Source organism: Aquarana catesbeiana, linkage group LG04 (assembly GCF_042186555.1).
Source record: "Aquarana catesbeiana isolate 2022-GZ linkage group LG04, ASM4218655v1, whole genome shotgun sequence".
NCBI classification, from domain to species: domain Eukaryota; kingdom Metazoa; phylum Chordata; class Amphibia; order Anura; family Ranidae; genus Aquarana; species Aquarana catesbeiana.
Genome location: NC_133327.1, coordinates 604,781,167 through 604,797,091, shown reverse-complemented (window position 1 = coordinate 604,797,091; position 15,925 = coordinate 604,781,167). Strand labels below are relative to the sequence as shown.

Here is a 15,925-nt window from a genome sequence, read left to right as displayed (position 1 = left end):
TGTAAAAATAAAACCTCAAAACTTCTAGTAAGGACTCTTCTAAAAAAAACGATTTCCTCTGTTACTCTCTGTACTTTCCGGCACTCTGTACCTACCAACTACTTCTGATAACACTTTTTACTGTGGCCTTTGCAGTAGCATTTGCCACTGGACATCCAAAAAAACATGTCCATACAGACAAAATGCATACTTGTAAGATCCTGACTTGGGCATCTGGATATATCTTTTTTGTAATCTCTGGAAGGGATGTTCAGCTTTTGGTAACACCTTTGGTAACAGGTAAAACAAGAAGTGGTATGTTATAAAAACAACTGTGGAGAACCCTGGCTCTATCCCATGCTCATTTACTAAGGCAGCCATAACTGCTTGTGACTGATGACACGGTCCATGTGTCAAGCTGGAGGGAAAAGAGTGGTTGGCAGACATAAATGATCACCTTTTTCCAAAGTCCTGTTTCATAAGAAGTTGCCCCCTGTGGACCACTTGTTCTTCTTGTTCTGGGGTCCTTAAAGTTGAATTATTAATCCCAGCTATACTGGGCCAGAACTAGGGTGGAATCTGTGAGTTGCACAGACCCAGCAAGTGTCAAGTGCTGTAATACAGCATCCTTAGTCACCTGGTCTGCTTCCATGTGTGAAAGTTAATATGGCTACCTCAGCAAGAACCTGGAAGACTGAAAACAGCCAATCAAATTAACTTGGCATGCTTTATTGGTTTAGCTGCCGAAGTAAAAACAAACTTCTGGCACTTCAAATGGAACCAAAAGCTCTCTATATCTCGACTATCTGTATAAATTTACACTCTTTTTATAGCTCACAGGCTTTGCTAAAACATGGATCTCTGCTTCTTGAGCTGGGGAAAAAGGATCCAATGACTTTGAATACAGAGTATCCTTCTGGGTGATAAACTGCATACTCAAATCTACAAAAAATGTAATATCTGAGTCTTCAGGGAGTGTGTCCCGCACTGGGCTCACAGCAGCTGATTCCTACACCATCAATTTAGCACATGTGTCTTCCTTTGTCTCCAGCCTCCTCCAATAGAGGCAATAAGGTGGCTGGATTCAAATGTACGCATTTTTCATTGTTAGATTTGTACATAAACAAACTCATATTTTAAACCTTTCATTAGACAAACATTTAGTTAGCTGTATATTTGCTGCACAGAATGCCGGACCATTAAAAATTAAATGTTTGACCAAAACAATATCTAACTTTGTCTAATAGCACCTTTGCATAAAAGCTGCAGCTCTGATATATCGGGATGAACCCTTCATTACTAGGTCCAGCTTGCATAAATATATTACAATGGCTTGTTTTCTATCATGCTGTTTGTGTAAGAACTCCAGTTTCATGTTTCAAAAGACAACTTTTTCCTGGCAATATTATAATAAATGATAACAATACCCTGCGGTCATGGAGAGATGCCCATAAATCCAAAATATCCTTCTGCTTATACCACTGTACTTACAAGGAAAAGGGGCACATCATTTCACAATCCACACATTCTGCTTTGGATTTCAAAAATAACAATAAATAATACAAAAGGACCAAGAATCTGTATAATGAACCAGAAAGCATCAAAAACTAAAAAACAACTGGCTGCAGGTGGCATCTATCCTAACAGGGTGTGTGGACTTGATGTGACGGGTCTGTTATTTTTAAATTTTATTTATTATAACTCTCACATCATGGACCGCACATCAAGTTATTATCAAAAACTTAAAAATTTCATCTTTGTAGAAAAACTTCTTATATATCCCAGCTATCTTGGCTTTGTTAAATATTACGGCAGCTGTATTCCAAATAACAACCTCATCTTAATCTTTTTTTCTCTCAATAAGGGCTTATTGAATAACTGTAAAATTACAAAATTGTTATCTTAATCTAAACTAATCCCATTTTTTCCCCAATAACCTGGATTTCATTTCCAACCAAAGGTTGTCTAAACCAGTTTCAATATATCTATATTATTAATAAAATTGTTAAACTTATATTAGAAATTAATACTCATTATTACTTCATTTTACTTGATTTCCCTTTTTTAAATGCACTGTTTCCAATATCAAAGGATATTCAATTTGTGTAATACATGGTTAAATGTAACCTTCATTTTACCATGTCTGGAAAACAGATTCAAAATAATTGTGATCGCATTGTTTATCATTAGATTCGTTAACCAGGCACATTTTGTTATAAATGTTTTGTCTAAAAAACTGGAATTGGCATGGTGTCCTTCCAGCTTATCACTGACCTCTTATCTCAGCCACATTCTTTCATGAGAGCACAAAGGAGGGGGTCACATCTGCGTACATGACACACACAAGCGATAGAACTAAAGGTCCCAGCATTCGCACACATATACACCAATATCTCTCTAAAATCGCTTACATTTTTCCCATTTGTACACAACACATGCATATCATTCTCTCACTTTCTTTTAACTCTCATTAATATTTCCCTGCCTAAATTCTGCTTTCTTTATTTTGTTCAGATATCTTTTATATCTAGCTTCTATGATCAGACGGGCAGCCAGAGTGCTCTTCCCATCTTCCCTCTCTGAAAACATATAAAGTATTCTGTTTTACCTCTCATTTCTCTGTTTCTGACTCTAATAGTTGTAGTGCTTGACCCCAAATTCATCCCACAACTTAACATGAAAATGTCCCTTTCTGTCTGGTGTTAATGTCACCCTTGATCCATCCTGCTCACATAGATAGCTGTTTCTCTAGCTGTTTACTCTGCATGATTCTTAGTCCCTGTGGACCTTGGTAACCCAGTTACCCATTGTGGATCCTTGTCCACTTTAACCATTAATCTAGGGGCTCAGTATAGGCGGAACCGCACCTTCGGTTCATATATAGCGCTCCTCTTGCGCTGGGCATTTTTGAGGGTCTCTTACACTTCATTCCCTTACTTAATTAAATGCCCATAATGACTGGCCAGATTTCTCTACTTGTGCCTATACCCTCTTGCCTCTAAACTACTTTATCTAGCAGATTTACTACATATACCTGTGAACGGCACTATTCTTCCCTTTCTTATCTATAACACTCTGATGGACAATAGACAGGGAACATTACATATAACCACCAATCAATACAGTTCGATTAAGGGGAGTAAAATAGGTACCCTTTGTCCCGAAAATGCCTTACCGATCAAGGAAGTCTGATAACTCAAATGTAAGCAAAAGGCTTACCTCAGCCGGCTGATTATCAGAAATTCCCGGATCGTCTCAAGCTTCTCATTTCGGATACTCAGGGTCACCTGGAATCCCCTCATGGCTGGATTTGCCATGCTGACTTGGTTAAATTGATGATAGGCAACTCCTATCCTCATATTGATTAGTGGTTCCAAATTAATAACTACTGCAGTAGGGAACAGACACAAAAATACGCTCAGCATCTTTCCAAATAACTGTTCTGCTTTATTATGATGCAATTGAAGGTTTTTATGCACATGATTACCTAGGTACCACATTAATATTACAATTGTACGTTTATGGTAACAAGGGGCGTTACATAGGCAGGCTAATTCTAATCAGGACTCGAAAGAATGTAAACATGTACTGAAAACATTATTAGTGCTGTGTGCACAGTGAGGGCAGTGTGCAATACATACAAAATAGAATACAATTATATACAGAACTTACAAATTTCCATTACACCTGCAAAGTGGCGCATTTTTCCTGTGTTTAGAACAGTACTGCAGCAAAATGACATTTCTAAAGCAAAAATTGTCATTTAAAACTGATCGCGGCTGTAATGAATTGTCGGGTCTCGGGAATATAGATACAGATAATTGAAAAAAAGAGCATTACCAGGCCCTTTGGGTTTGGTATGAATATTAAGGGGAACTCCGAACCAAAAAAGCGAGTAGTTGATCATCTAAATTGGTTCAAGGCAAATGCGGCAGGTAATAGGCAAAACCATCAAAAAGATGGAATATGCCGATCAGCTGCATCTTAAATGTGTGTAAACAGCATCCTCCCGGAAGGGGGGCGTTCCCCTGGCCAATGTGGCGTCCGGCGTCACCACGCACATGGCGCGATGATGCCAGACGTCGACACGGCTGCCGACACAGCAAATGGGCAAACAAGTACGGGCAAGAATGTAATGGCTAACTGTGCAGGTGCCGCAAGGAGAGAGCCTCCAAACAGACACGCAGTATAATGCAGCCATAACAGATGGAGAATCAGTGCTGACAGGATGCAGAACTTTGACTGCGCATGCGCTGCTCCGGAAGACATCCAAGCGGTCACGCAGTGTACTGCAGCCCATGTAAGGGAAGTGTCCTGAGATGTAATGACATCTAAGGGCCCCTGTGTGCCGGGGAGCCTCGATGAACCACAGACATGGGGAGCAAAACCACACCATAACATAGCCATATATGTTCAAATTAAGAAAGGCAGTAATTATAGTGACAGCAAGGAATTGAGACTAGAGGCCACCATCCGTCTTGTACATTCATATCTCATGAGTAATTGTAGAACATTTAAAAAAATGACAAGCTGAAAAAAAGAAAGAAGAAAAAAACCCAAAAATAAATAAATACATGGGAACAAAAACAGAGAAATGCAAAAAAGAGATTATGCGTATGAAATAGCAATATCACTTTTGGCATGATTAAATAAAAAATGAAATAAACAATATGAAAATAAATATTGGTTCAGGAATATATGGCCTATAAGGATATGTACATACATGATTGAAGATGAATAAAACCCATCCATAGGGTAGGCAGAACAAAAATCAGACTGAACGGGAGAAAATATATGTGAAAAATTGAATAAAAAGTTATAGATCTCTATCGAAGCCCCCAGAGGAGAAGCCTGGTTAAAAAAGGCTTCAGACCTGGTGGCACAGTGGCATTTAAATTTGATAACCACCTTAACTCGCGTTGTAGGAGGAGCTTGTTAAAGTACCCTCCTCGAGAGCTAGGGTGTATACGATCGAGTACCAGGACTGACACCCTGGGGCATGCACCACTATGGGTTTATAGAACATGCCTACCAAGGGGGAGGTCCGGATCCTTCATCTGCATTGCTCGGATATGTCGGTAAATTCTTTGCCATAGTTTTTGTATGGTTTTCCCAATGGAGAAGCAATTGCAACTGCACAACAACAGGTAAACCACACCCTTAGTCTGACAAAGTGAAAAGTGTTTCGGAATAAAAAGATTCCCATTGGGTAAATATATGTGTTTTCTAGAATCCATATATTGGGAATACATGCAGGAACCACAAGGAAAATGACTGAAGGTCCTGCAAGGATCCCCACGTTTAGAGCCTCGATATTCAATGCTGGCCAGCAGGTCACCTACCGAAGTAGCACGTCTGTAGGTGATCGCAGGGATGGAGGGTACTTACCTTCCCCAGACCCAAAGGGCATGGTAATGGACTGGGGGGAATCCCATGCCCTTTTTTTTCAATGAGTTTTATCTATATTGCCGAGACAATTCATTACAGCCGCAATCAGTTTTAAATGACAATTTTTCCTTTAGAAATGTAATTTTGCTGTGGTACTGTTCTAAACAAGGGAAAAATGCGCCACTTTTTGGGCATACTATAGACACTCCCCCAGGCACAATATTTAAAGGGATATTTCATTTTTATTGTTTCACTTTAAGCATTAAACAAATCACTGCTCCCAAAAAAACGGCCGTTTTTCAAAAAAAATGTTTGCATTGATCTATGTCCCCTGGGGCAGGACCCAGGTCCCCAAACACTTTTTATGGCAATAACTTGCATATAAACCTTTAAAATTAGCACTTTTGATTATTCATGTTCGTGTCTCATAGACTTTAACGGTGTTCGTGTGTTCTGCCAAATTTTTTGCCTGTTCGCATGTTCTGCTGTGAACCGAACAGGAGGGTGTTTGGCTCATCCCTAGTTGATAAGGTGTAAAGACTGGTCTCTGCAGGTGAAAATCATCAAACTCCAACCAAACAATGGGATGTCCCTGTGTGCTTAGTATCTGGAAAGTGTAGAAATTATACTTACAGGTTGACACATTTCATCAGGGAAGGTTAACTGCCCATGGGTACTGCTGGGAATGTCTGGAATTACTGTGATTTTTCTGTGGATTAATGCCTGTTTAAATCAGTAAGGCAGCCAACCCAATAGGCTGTCAATGCACCCCAATACATGAAACAAATGCACCTGCACTACTTTTGATAATGCAGTGACCCACATTGCTCTGAGTATTCACATGTGTGCATTGTGGCATTGTGAATGCCACCACAAATACATCTTCAAAGTCTCCTTAGAGGTCTAGGACAAAGCACCTGATGCTTTTGAGGGGGCTTTTATTTAGCATTAGCTTTGCTTTGTTTGGAAGGTATTGCAGGTATGAGATATCTTAGGATGCACTGGGAAAACAATAAATGAACCGGAAAGTCATCAAAGAGTGACCTCCGGTTCATGTGAATATATTCTGGAAGTGTCTGGTGCAGATGTCACATCTGGTGTGCAGCATGGAGCAGCAGGAATGTGAATGGGGTCCGGACTGGAGAAGAGCAACTAGCAGAGGGCACATGTGGTTTGCAACAAGGGAAGGCTACAACAGAAGGTGAACGGAACTGGAGAGAGTGAACTGTGTGGCAGAGGTTTAGCATGACTAAGCTCCGGGGGGCGGAGTGAAACACGTTGGGGATGTGGCCCGGTGGGAGCCCAAGCTGAGGTTGTCTCTCTCATACCACCATAGGACTCCGTGGATGTGCGGCACCAGGGATCTTTCCTCTCTTCCATCCAGAGGTTTAGCAGAGCTGGAGGACCGGAGCAGGAGAAACTAGCAGATGTCACATGTGGTGCACAACATCAAAGCAATAGAGTAGGAGGTGAACGGGGAATGGAGAGAGAGGAGGATCAGAAAACCAAAGGATCAGCAGAGCTGGGGTTACTACTGAGTGGGGGATCAGCAGAGCTGGGGGTTAGTACTATGTGGGGATCAGCAGAGCTGGGGGTTACTACTGAACCGGGGATCGGCAAAGCTGGGGGTACTACTGAGTGGGGCATAAGCAGAGATAGGGGTATTACTGAGCAGGGAATCTGCTGAACAGGGATCTTAATGAGCTGGGGATCTGCTGAACAGGGGTACTAATGAGCTGGGGTTCTACTGGGCCCCTTTAAACAAATAGAAATTCAACACACACAAGAAATTTGCCAAGCTTCACTAAAGCTTAAAAAAAGAATCACCATACCATCACTGAAGCATCAAAAAAGTATGTTGAAGTGGTAGGTGCTTTAATGTGTTTAAAGTCGAAGCAAGTTAAAATGAGCCCTAACTATTTTGAATCCTTATGCTAAAAGCCTGGTTTAATATATATGAAGGCATATTATATTTACTTGTTTTAAACCTTTTACATTTCTTCAGTCGCTTCCTGGTTTCTGGTCTAGGGCAAAATTATGTCATACTTCCCAGGAGTCTTCATGGGCATTTTATTCTTTCATCAGGAAGAGGGGAGGAAGGGCTTTCTCAGCTAAGCACATCATCCTGCCAGCATGTCTGAGCTAAGGATAGATGAAAGTAAATGCTACATGAATCATCTGGCTTTACTCAAGGTAGCCAGAAGTAATAGAGACTTCTCAAGAAAATAAAGCATGGAGACATGGATGGATGGGTGAGTTTCCTTTCAATATATAAAATAAAATAAATAGAATTTTCAGTTTGTGGTGCTCACATACAGTTAAGTTCTGCTTTAACCAACAGGCATATGTTTCTTTATGGTTTTTAATTTTAGTATTTCCCTTATGTAGACACTTATGCTCAGATGCTGAAGTAGAATGTCATTAGATGAAAGGTTTAGCATTGTAAAATATTGTTGATATATAATTAATGAATTTTACATACAACTATATAGATCAGACCTAAATGAGGGACAAATGAGGAAGAAAGAAGGACAGAGGGACTTTGTTCCGAATGAGGAACAATCCCTTAAAAGCAGGGACAGTTGGGAGCTATAGGTGGGGTGCAGCATGGTGTGTTTGCAAAAATTCACAGTCAGGTGCAATATAAAACTCGTATGGAAGTAATGCAGCAACTGTTCACAATTGACCCCGGGACAGCTACCCAGCTGGGCACACTTATGCCGCGTACACACGATTGCACATTCCGACAACAAAATCCATGTTTTTTTTTACGATGGATGTTGGCTCAAACTTGTCTTACATACACACGGTCACACAAATTTTGTCGCAAATTCGGAACGTCAAGAACGCAAAAATGAAGTTCAATAGCCAGTGCGGCTCTTCTGCTTGATTCCGAGCATGCATGGAATTTTGTGCATCGGAATTGTGTACACACGATCGGAATTTCCAACAACAGATTTTGTTGTCGGAAAATTTGAGATCCAGATCTCAAATTTTGTTTGTTGGAAATTCCGACGGAAAATGTTCAATGGAGCCTACATACGGTCGGAATTTCCGACAACAAGCTCCCAATGAACATTTCCCGTCAGAAAATCCGACCGTGTGTACGCGGCATTACAGTTTCCAATAACATGAAGAAGCAGGTTCCAGTCGAATCAAAAGTGTCTGATGCGAGGGGACAGAATGCAGCCAGGCCATCTCGTACCCAAACAGGAAGGCATCCAGAGAAATGCAGCCCTACTTGTCCTTGTCAGGATCCTTTCCCTATAACTAGCAATGTCCCTAACAGACAGGGTACCTTTGCCTACATTGCTCACTTGCATAAAGCGCACCAAACCCAGGGGCCAAGGTCTTAAATAGACTCTGCCACACTTAGGATGGTGACCAAAGCCACATGGGCAGCCAGCATCCAACTGGATCGCTTCCCCAGTGACTCAGGAAACCACAGAGAAACCCTGTTCCCCATGACTTACTCTCCCTCTGCATTGCTGCTGTGGTTGAGTGCCACATGCAGCAGTGACAGCAGACTGCGCCTGCCTACAGGGTGTCCAGGGAAATTTTAAGGTGCAGGGTTGATTGGAGAGCCCAGAAGCTCAATAATATATCTTGAATCTTTTTGAGAATGCATTTTTGTGTGAATATTGTGGGGGAGGGAGAAGACACCTCCCATGAATGTCGAAGATGGGATCAGCCAGTGCTGGGACAAACACCTTGGCAGGCGGCTGAGAGCTGGAGCCAGCTTCACCCATCCCCACTACCCATTGCCCCAATGAGTGCTGGAGGAGCAGAGCTGAGAGCAGTGAATGATAGTCACTGCTCTGCACTCCAAGCAGACCGAAAACTGAGTGATCAGCAGTCATGTGATTGTTCATTAAATCGGGCTTAGAGCCAACGTGGGAAAGCTGCAGCATAGAGGGGAGTATAGATGGGTTTTTTTTTTTTGTTTTTTTTTTTTACAAACCCCATATATTTCATTTAATGATAGATTCCAGGTATGGCATTGTTTACATTGATTCAGTTGGGACCAGTGTAACTTTGCATATACCATACATTTGGGATCTATCTGGGAGTTGGAAATCACAGAAGTAGACACTGCTACTACAGCAATCTTCACTAGTTTCCAGGTTCAATGCCGAGCAGCTGCCCTGGAGTAGCGGTGTTTACTACAACAATTTCCAGGCTCTAGAGGGTTCCAACAGGTATGGTGCATGCACAGCTATATTGATCCAAGCTGGACTAATGTAACTATGTCAAAATATCCCTATCTGTAATTCTTCTTTAACTGATTGCCATCCATATAACTTACATATATGGCAGCAAGGCAGCACTCCTGCTCCAGATCACGTACCTAGTACATGATCCGGGACTTCCAGGTAGGGGGCGTGCACCACCGGTGACTGGGCTCTGCTGTGATTTTACACAACAGATGCTGATCAGCGGGTGTCGGCCAATACATTACCGCCGCCACCCACCTATTATCAGGAACACACACAGGACAGGGCTATGCCTATGTAAACAAGACAGAGCTCTGTCCTGTCAGTGGGGAAGTAATGAATTTTCTTTCCCCACAAAACAGAGAATAAAATCCATTATTTCCCTTAGTAAAAGCACCACGCTGTTCCCCCATAAACACTGGCTAGGCACACATTTAACCCTTTGATCACCCTAGATGTTTAACGCCTTACCAGCCAGTGTCATTAGTACAGGGATAGTGCATATTCTTAGCACTGATCACTGTATTAGTGTCACTGGTTCCCAAAAAAGTGTCAAAAGTGTCAGTAATGGCGTGTACACACGAGCGGACTTTCGACGGACTGAACTCCGACAGACTTTTTGACGGACTTTCGACAGAGTTCCGACGCAACGGACTTGCCAACACACGATCACACCAAAGTCCAACTGATTCGAACGTGATGACGTACGACCGGACTAGAATAAGGAAGTTCATAGCCAGTAGCCAATAGCTGCCCTTGCGTTGTTGTTCGTCCATCGGAAAGATTTGAAACATGTTCTATTTCTAAAGTCCGTCTGATTTTTCAACAGCAAAGGTCCGCTGAAGCCCACACACGATCAAATTGTCCAGCGGATTTGTTCCGTGGACCTTTGATGTCGAAAAGTCCGGTCGTGTGTACACGGCATTAGTGTCAGATTTGTCTGCCGCAATATCGCAGTCCCGCTATAAGTCGCTGATCGCTGCCTTTACTAGTAAAAAAATAAATGAATAAAAATTCCAGTATATATCCCATAGTTTGTAGACACCATAACTTTTGCACAAACCAATCAATATACGCTTAATAGGATTTTTTTTTACCAAAAACGTGTAGCAGAATACATATTGGCCTTAATTTATCAAGAAAGTAAAAAAATTTTTTTTTTTTCAAAATTGTCTTTTTTCGTTTATAGCGCAAAAATAGAAAAACGTAGTGGTGATCAAATACCACAAAAGAAAGCTCTATTTGTGGGGAAAAAAATGTGTGTACAGTGTTGCATGACTGCGCAATTGTCAGTTAAAGCAACACAGTGTCATATGTCATATTGCAAAAAATGGCCTGGCCATGAAGGCGAGGGGGGGGGGTAAATGTTCCGGAGGTGAATGAAGTGGTTAAAATTTCAGAATCCAAGGGAAAATGTGTAACAGTTTTCTTTTGTAATGTACCTATGTAAACTTCACATTCACTGTTAATGAGAAAAAATGAATTTGTCATTTCAGCATACAAGCCTTGGATATAGATGAACATGCTAATTAGTTAGTCTCTGAGATGTCTTTTATACAAGCTCAACCTACGCAATATTCCTATTCATTAACTGTAAGTAAGATTTTGCATTCCTAATTTAGTTGCCTGTTTCTGAACCCTCTCCCAAACTCCTATGACATTTTTACATTTAGTAAGCAGTAGTGGACATAATATTTTAGGTATTAACTGAACAAGATAATAGGAAAGCAACCATCTCCTGATTTCTATACCCTTTACAAACCACAGATAGAACATTTATCAGTTATGAACCAAGTTCATTTATTTGTAGCTCAGATCAGCTAAAATAATTTTGAGCTAATATCTTGCATGCCTAACTGAATATTATCTGACAAATCTGTTCTAAAGGGAACCTATTAATTATAATTAAAACAGAAAATGTCTGAATGTGTGTTTGCCTTGTAACTATTTTTTTTTTAATGCTCATTAAAGACTAATACTGAGAAACAATATAATTGGCTTCTTCCTCCAAGGCAGAAATGGAGGACACTAATAAACTCGAGCCGTCCTGAACTTTTATAGCAAACTGCTGTCATTTCATTAAATGAAAAATGAAAGAGGTGCTCCGCCACATGCATTGCACAGTGCAAGAAACTGGATTAAGCAGGGTCCATATACTGTAATATATCAACTTTCGGTGACCTAGTTCATTAACGGACACTGTCGTGATGGATTTGTTATGATATGTATGGAGCACTGGTTATTCCATAAGAGAACTAAACTATCAGGAATTTCTATCTGTTCTATATGCATTATAGATAGTTACAAAATAATCACTAAACCTAAAAACACCATCCTTCTGAAAAAATCCTGTAGCACTACTGAAGGGGGCCTGCCATATTCCTATTACAAGGATGTTTACATTCCTTGTAATAGGAATAAAAGTGATCAAAAACTGTTTTTTTGGAAAAAAGCATCAAACTAAAATAAATAAAGTAAAATGAACAATAAAAAAATAAAAAATTTAAAGCGCCCCTGTCCCCTTGTGCTCGCATGCAGAAGCGAACGCATACTTAAGTCCCGCCCACATATGAAAACGGTGTTCAAACCACGTGTGAGGTACTGCTGAGATCGGTAGAGCGAGAGCAATGATTTTGGCCCTAGACCTCCTCTGTAACTCAAAACATGAAACCAGTAAAAACTTTTAAAACGTCGCCTATGGGGATTTTTAAGTAATGACGTTTGGCACCATTCCACAAGCGTGTGCAATTTTGAAAGGTGACATGTTGGGTATCTATTTACTCGGCGTAACTTCATCTTTCACATTATAGAAAAACATTGAGCTAACTTTACTGTTTTGGTTTTTTTTAAAGCACAAAACTGTTTTTTTTCCCCAAAAAACGCGGTCGAAAAATTGCTGCGCAAATACCGTGAGAGATAAAAAGTTGCAACAACTGCCATTGTATTCTCTAGGGTCTTTGATAAAAAAATATATAATGTTTTGGGGTTATATGTAATTTTCTAGCAAATAAATGATGATTTTTACATGTAGGAGAGAAATGTCAGAATTGTCCTGGGTGCTCCAGAACGCCTGAAGGTGCTCCGTGCATGTTGGGCCTCTGTATGTGGCCACGCTGTGTAAAAGTCTCACACATGTGGTATACTTGGGAGTAATAGCAGAATGTGTTTTGGGGTGTAATTTGTGGTATGCATATGCGATGTGTGAGAAATAACATGATAATATGACAATTTTGCGAAAAAAAAAAAAAGAAAAAAAAAAACTTGATTTTGCAAAGAATTGTGGGAAAAAATTACAACTTCAAAAAACTCACCATGCATCTTTCTAAATACCTTGGAATGTCTTCTTTCCAAAAAGGGGTCATTTGGGGGGTATTTGTACTTTTCTGGCATGTTAGGGTCACATGAAATTAGATAGGTCGTCAGTACTTCCGATGTGATAAATTTTCAGATATTGGCACCATAGCTTTTGGACTCTATAACTTTCACAAAGACCAAATAAATATCCACTGATTTGGGTTATTTTTACCAAAGTTGTGTAGCAGTATAAATTTTGGCCAAAATATATGAAGAAAAATTACTCATTTGCAAAATTTTATAACAGAAACGAAGAAAAATGCATTTTGTTACAGATTTTTCGGTCTTTTTTAACGCAAAAAATAAAGAATCCAGCGGTGATTAAATACCACCAAAAGAAAGCTCTATTTGTGTGAAAAAAAGGACAAAAACTTCATATAGATACAGTGTTGCATGACTGAGTAATTATCATTCAAAATGTGAGAGCACCAAAAGCTGAAAATTGGTCTGGGTATTAAGGGGGTTTAAGTGCCCAGTGGTCAAGTGTTTAATATGTATTGCCACAGTGTCTCCCAGTGTTAGCCTGCTCTAAAAGAGTGAACTGAAGAGTTGAGACCCTGCATAGAAGTGTTTGCAGAGTGGGGATATGTCCGCCAGCGAAGGGCCCCTGTGCAATGCACAGACGATCGTCTGGGGGGGATGAGTTCACTCTGCAAAGACATTATCGGTTATGGGGGGGGGATGTACGCTCGTGACGCTCTGTGTGTCTGATCAGCACGTGGAGGGGCTATGGTGTGTCCTTACAGATAATCTCCCATCAGCAGGAATGGTAAATAATCGTTATGCGTTGTTCTCTGAACAATACAGAATAAGTATTCATGCCAATGGGAAAAAAGGCAGTGTTTGTGTTCGTTATGGTCGGGGACAGTGTCCATGATTTCAAGGCCAGTCACGTGGCTTCCTTTATCTTACTGGAGAGCATGACTTACAGGTACAGGGGGTGGGAAATTATACACGCTGCCCCTGCCCAGACACGCTCATAAACTCCCCTAGTCTTTGTTCATTGGTTGAGATTTGTATAACTCCTCCTGTTTGAAGGAATGCCTGTACTTGATTGGCCGACTGTGAAGCTACCGAGCTCTATTGTTAAGTACTATGAATAAACAAAACACAGGTGCTCCAGCAACAAGTCTTCCTGTAGAGCTAAGGATGTGATGACGATGGGTATGTCTGTGTTACTTGGGAAGATACAGGTGTACACATATGCATTATACAAAGAGGCTGAAAGGGCGCTTTATTAGCGCAGGGGACATGGATTACACGTAGCGTAAAGAGAAATGTTCCACGTCACATAGAAGATTCGACATGATGGTAACAATAGCGATCTGCGTTTATCGAACCTGTGGTTGAATGTGCCTAACCTAACTCTATTAGTCCAAGATTATTCGACATAGAGAGAAAAGATTTGACATTATAGAGAGCTAAAGATTTGACGAAGCAGCTAAAAACATACGATCGCCGCGAGCGGACATTCACGGTCAAATGCTCCGCCCATAGGCTATAGAAGAATTCTAATGTTGTTTGACTAGTAATACTTGTAACAATTACTAGTCAAATAACATTAGAATTCTACTATAGCTTGTGGCTGGAGCATTCGACTGGAAATGTACGATTGCGTCGTCGTACAGTTTAGCTGCTTCGTCAAATCTTCTTAGAACATCCGACAGACACCATAAGCCTTCAATTGACAGATTCAAACTTAATTAATTCGGCTTTTTGTACAAATGCATTTTTTAACAAAAGAAAATAAATAAAAATTAATTTCAGGAGTAACTAAATAAATTTATTTTTCGGATAAAACCGAAATTATGAAACAAAATATTTTAGTGTGCACATGTCTGTTGAATGTAAGCACTGTCCTTTGTGCTGATTTTTTTAGGGACTCTTCTCATAAAATGCAAGTGCTGTCCTTTGTGCTGTTTTTTTTTTTTTTATTATTATTTTAACTATACTAAGGTTTTAAACAATAATTTTATGTAAACATGCATCTTATTTTTTCCTTTTGTTAAAAATTTATGATGTCGTTTTCTTGCTAGAATATGCTGAATCTACAGCACTATGAATATATCAGTATAATTTTATTATACTAGATTATTACAAACAAAGAAGAAAAATTGCCGCATGAAACATTTACACATGGGCAAATGTAATATCTAATTTCATAAGGGAAAAAAGAATGGCACTTTTCCAGACTCTGCAGAAAGCCAATATAGTTTCTGTTGATGTTCATCTGTCATTATAGATGAACATTTTCCAAGTCAAAAGGATGGGAGAAATTCTGCCATTTGTGCCATACTTACTATAGGATCTAAAAAAGCTTGTTAACTAATTACTGTATTTAAACCTCTTTACCAATGTAGGTTAAAGCAACCCTGTCAGCACAGGGTCAATAGTAGCCAAAATGATATCTGCTATAAGAAGAGGGCTTACTTTTCCAGAAGCCGGTGTCTTGAAACATTGCTGGTTCACTGCTCCCCGATCACTGCACGTATTCAACCAATGAGGTTGGTCAAATATCTATTTAACTCACTGCACTTAGTGTTTTCTCCCACCAACTTGTACCCCCTGCAGTGATGTATGAGCTATCAAGAGGAACTACAGCTTACAGTGGGGTGCAGCATTCCAAGTGTGGAATAGTTGCAGCGACTGGGGAGCTTGTTTCAGGACACGGGCCACCACAAAGTTAAGTATAACGCCACATCTTTTAGCAAGTATGGTTTTGACTACAAGTGACCCTGTGCTGACAGAGTTTTTTTCTCTGTTACAGCTGCCGTGCCACTGAGGTGGAAATCGACACTTCCAGGAGTGTCAGATTGCTCTGGCACCCCTTATGCCCTGTACACACGGTCGGATTTTCCAACGGAAAAAATGTGTGATCGGAGCGTGTTGTCGGACATTCCGACCGAGTGTGGGCTCCATCTGACTTTTTCCATCGGATTTTCCGTCACACAAAGTATGAGAGCAGGCTATAAAATTTTCCGAAAACAAAA

At 40.3% G+C, this 15,925-nt stretch overlaps 1 long non-coding RNA gene across 1 annotated transcript in view; it reads left to right on the top strand.

Moving 5' to 3' along the window:
- The window catches only part of LOC141140762 (uncharacterized), a 68,377-nt gene that overhangs the window by 20,568 nt on the left and 31,884 nt on the right, over positions 1-15,925 (top strand). The window contains exon 2 of the long non-coding RNA XR_012243995.1: positions 11,078-11,174. This is a non-coding gene — a long non-coding RNA (uncharacterized lncRNA). The remainder of the gene's footprint in view (positions 1-11,077; positions 11,175-15,925) is intronic.